Below are 5,026 nucleotides of genomic sequence, written 5' to 3'. Positions count from 1 at the left end.
GATGTCCTGACGGTCTTCAAGCTGACCATCGAGGTGAATTTTACAGACATTTGAAACATAAAACTGCGTTTTTAATGTCTTACGTCCTGAACTGTTCAATATAGTCACAGTTCCCAAAGTGAAATGAACAAACTTAAGAACTTACGTCTTGAATGAGAGCAATGTCAAAGAAAGTAGTAGTAGTAGTAGCTTTATTCATCTGTCGATCTCTTTTTACAAGAATATAGGACATACCAAAGTATTTATAAGTTCATATCAATTTAAAATAACCTAATTCGTATACACATATATTTACAGACTTCTAGTTAGAGATAATCATTAGATTTGCTCCTGGTATACAACACTTTTTTTGCAAATCATTTGTTAAATAATGTAATACCACACTCTTCACTCATATCTCACTATCAGTCACTGCACACACTATACACACATTGTTTATAACACTCACTCAACACTCACACACACACACACACACACACACACACACACACTACACGTACGTAATCTCTGTGCCATTTTCTGTACCGCAACTTCCCATTTGCTATCCAGAAAATGTGAGTCAGTATCCCTCCATAATGAGTGATATGTTGAGCTCAGAAAGAGGAAGAGCTGTTAGTATTGTGCCATGGATAGCTTGGGGGTAAGTATTTCTAGAAAGGAAAAAAGAAGGGAAAAGAAAACAAAGTAAAAGTGTTATTTGGAATGTTGGATGTTTTATAATCATTATTATTATTATTTGTTTGTATAACCTTTTTATTGTCAAACCTGTACTCTGTCTTATCTAAGTAATCCTTCAATCTATAAAATGTGTTACATAACAGGTACTTTTTCGCCGCCTTTTTAAGTAAGTGTATTTTTGTAATTTCTCTAATAGCTTTTGGTAATTTATTGTATAGTTTTATTCCTCGGTAGAAAATGCTGTTTTGAGTTTTATGTTTATTTTCTCTTGCTAAATGTAAGTTGAGTCTGTCTCCTGTTTCATGGTCATGGACAGAGCTGTTTGTGCAGTAATTACCAATGTTATTTTTGATGTGTAAAACTGACTGGTAAATGTATTCATATGGAGCAGTTAAACTCCCCAGTGTTTTGAACAGTTCTTTACAAAGTGTCGGAAGATTTTTACATGGAGGAATTACAGAGAAGCACTGAACCAGAAGTGTATCTCATGGACTGTGTTGTAAAGGTAACAAGGCTTTAGTTAGGTGGTTAGGCCTTCCATCAAAGAACAAGGGGTGGGTGAACTTTGACGATTTGGTAAGTAAACAGGAACATGAACCTCAAACCATGCAGCAACAGGACGTGAGTGCTACGAGCCACATCAGAGGTGAGAGTGCTGGTACCGATAAATTACCAGCAGAATTGGATTTCTCCCGATGGAACTACTGTGGACATGGAGTGAAGCTGAAACAGGGTCTCAAGGTGATAAGGGAATTAATATACTACACGGCACCCTCAAGAAAACTGAAACAGAGTCTAGGACAAGGTGATAAGAGAATTAATATACTCCACAGCACCTGCAAGAAGCGCAGTATTGTTTATAACACAAATAAACTCGTTTTACTACAGATAGAATTTTAGCTAAAACAATTAAGTGGAAGGAAGGACGCAGGCGCAAATTAACTGTTGGTGCATTCAACTTGGCAAAGTAATTCATGTCAGTCTTGAACTTGGTGCTGGAATAGATCTCAGACAAATTATGTACACAGTTCGCCATACACTAAACAAGAAAAAAGGTATAGGGTGGCTTTAAAAAAGTTACATCCCGTGGCAATAGCTAAAATGTTTTGAAGGAGAAGGGAAGAAGATGAAGAAGACAAGTCAGAACATTAAAAGTTCTCACAACATTTAAGATATCCGCTAGAATCATTCGGCTTCTAATTCCAGCACTCGCAGTGCTATCAGTCGTCAGTTCTTTGGCGGGAGGAGCTGCCAGCCACATCTTTAACAGTGAAGAATGCACAAAATGCAGAGGAGTAACTTTTCTTTCGATTCGTTAGAATTCTGACTGGTTTGATGCGGTTCACCAAAACTTCCTCTCTTGTGGCAACCTTTTCATCTGAAAGCAGCAGTTGCAACAAATATCCTGAATTATTTGATGGATATTTTGAGATCTCTTTCTTCCGTTACAGTTTTTACCCTCTGCCACCCCCTCTAGTATCATGGTAGTTTTTCCTTGATGTCTTAATAGGTGTCCTACCATCCTTCTTCTTCTCAGTGTTTTGCACGTAGTCTTTACCTCTCCGATCCTGCAGAGAATTATCGCCGTCTGCTGTGGCTGAGCGGTTCTAGGTGCTTCAGTCCGGAACCGAGCTGCTGCTGTGGTCGCAGGTTCGAATTCTGCCTCGGACCAGGATGTGTGTGATGTCCTTGGGGTAGTTAGGTTTAAGTAGGTCTAAGTCTAGGGGACTCTTGACCTTAGATGTTAAGTCCTATAGTGCTTAGAGTCATTTGAACCATTTGAAGAGAATCTTCTGATTCCTTACCTCATCAGTCCACCTAATTTTCAACATTCTGCTGTTGAAACACATCTCAGATGCTTTGATTCTCTTTAGATTTTCCCACAGTCCATGTTCACAAGCGTAAGCTCCAGCCGTGCAGCCTAAGAAATTTTGCATCAAATAATGCTTATGTCTGATACCTACATTTTCGGTTTGCCAGGAATGCCGTTTCTACCAGTACTAATCTACCTTTTATGTCCTCCTTGCTCTGTCGGTCATGAGTTATTTTCCTGCCTGCAGAATTCCTTAACTTCTACTACTTTGTAATCACCAATTTTGATGTTAAGTTGCACTTTTATTGTTCCCACTTGGCTCTTGTGCATATTGTGTTTTACCAGTCTTTTCCTAAAGTTTACACCTGTTTTTCAAAGAATTTCGAGTATCTAGCACCTTTCAATACTCTGGAAGGCTTTTTTGTCGAGATATCATAAGAATGTGTCTTGCGTCCATTATCAACCACAACGTCAGAAGCCGGCCGAAGTGGCCGTGCGGTTAAAGGCGATGCAGTCTGGAACCGCAAGACCGCTACGGTCGGAGGTTCGAATCCTGCCTCGGGCATGGATGTTTGTGATGTCCTTAGATTAGTTAGGTTTAACTAGTTCTAAGTTCTAGGGGACTAATGACTTCAGCAGTTGAGTCCCATAGTGCTCAGAGCCATTTGAACCAACCACAACGTCAGAACTGCATCACTGGTGTCCTTACCTGACCTAAAGCCATCATCATGTAACATATGCTCCATCTTTTCCGTTCTACTGTGTATTATTCTAATCATCAATTTTGGACGCATAAGCTGTTAATCAGTTTGTGTGATAATTCTCGCACTCTACGGCTCTTGCAGTCTTCAAAATTCGGTGGATGAAATTTTTCCAAAATCTAATGACATACCGCCAGCCTCGTACATTCAGCACACGAATGTGAGTAGTCGTTTATTTGCCACTTAGCCCATTGATCTTAGAAATTCTTACTCAATGACGTCTATGACTCCTGCTTTATTTGGTCCTGACTTCCAAAGCTCTTTTCAATTTTTATTCTAATTCTAAGTCCCCTATCTCTGTTTGTTTTTCCATCATGTCATCAGACATGGCGTCCCCCTCACAAAGGTGTTCAACGTACCTTTCACACGAATCAGATCTCTCCACTTCTCTCTCCACTGCACTCTTAATGTTACCGCCCTTTGCTTTTAATTTCAACGAATTTTGATTTCATGTTTATGTCTGCTCAGTCACTCCTTCAGACACTCATTTCTTTTTAGATTTCTTCACATTTTTCATGTAGTCTTCCCGACTTAGCTTCCCTGCACTTCCTAAGTGACTTGTATTTCTGTATTCCTGAACACTTTTGTACCTCCTTCTTTCGTCGACCAAGTGAAGTATTTCATTTTACCCATGTCTTCTTCACACATACCTTCCTTGTAGCTACGTTTCACTCTCCCACTTCTGTGACTGTCCTTTCTAGAGATGCCAATTCCAACTCCACTAGCTACTGAGCTATTCCTTAGTGCAGTATCTATAGCCCTAGAGAATTTAAAGCATATTTCTTCATTCTGCAGCACCTACGTATCCCATTTCTTTGCACATTGACTTTTACTGACTAGTCCGTAAACTTCGGCCTAAACTTCATCACTACTAAACTTTGATCAGAGTCTATATCTGCTCCTGCGTACGCCTTGCTGTTGTCTACGGAGAAATAAAGAAACTAAAAGACTGTTTCTGGACAGGAATTTAAGTCAATGTGGAATAAATTTCATACGTGATATAGGTCTTATGCCGTGCTTAAGGAAGATTTAGATGACTTAAGAAATAGACAACACACCCAGCAAGTAATTTGAAATACAAGAAAAGAGCACAAAACTAAGGTAAAGAAGAGCAATGAAGGTAGAGTAACGACATATTATAATTAATTTGAGACAGGAAAAGTCTTGCGAAAAGTGAGAGAATCCTTCTCACTATGGTGTTCGAAGCAAAGAAGATATCAGAATTAAACGCCACGAGTGAAGGACACTTTCATCAGTAAAAGAGGTGTACTAGTATTACATACAGATAGGGAAATTAGGATGAAGTTCTTAAAAGTGTACGTCTGAAGCACTGCATTGTTTGGAATTAGAAGTGGAAACATGGAGAAAAAGAAACTAGAATCTTTGGAAATGAGCGGCTATTGAAGGATGTTAGAATTAAATTGAAAAACATGTTTCAGAATAAAGATGCAAATGAGGATGTAAGTTTCTCATATGCAATGACAGGTTAGTTTGGCATCTGTTGAAGCATTCCATAATAAGAAGCTGTTATTTTACGGATGGGTAAACTGAGACCAAGACCAGAATACGTAAGATAGAGTAAAGGATGTTGCGTGTAGTTCTAACACAGAGATGAAAATATTTGCGCAAGATAGGAACAGCTACACGACTGCATCGCGGCAGTAGAAATGAAATTGATGCACACAAATACGGAAACACTAAAAAAGACATTACATAACCAAGCCTAATACGGTGTGCGAAGACGGTTGCCATTCGAAACAGATTCCAGTCGTCT

This window comes from Schistocerca cancellata, chromosome 5 (assembly GCF_023864275.1).
Source record: "Schistocerca cancellata isolate TAMUIC-IGC-003103 chromosome 5, iqSchCanc2.1, whole genome shotgun sequence".
Taxonomy (NCBI): domain Eukaryota; kingdom Metazoa; phylum Arthropoda; class Insecta; order Orthoptera; family Acrididae; genus Schistocerca; species Schistocerca cancellata.
Note: the sequence above shows the minus strand (reverse complement) of the source record.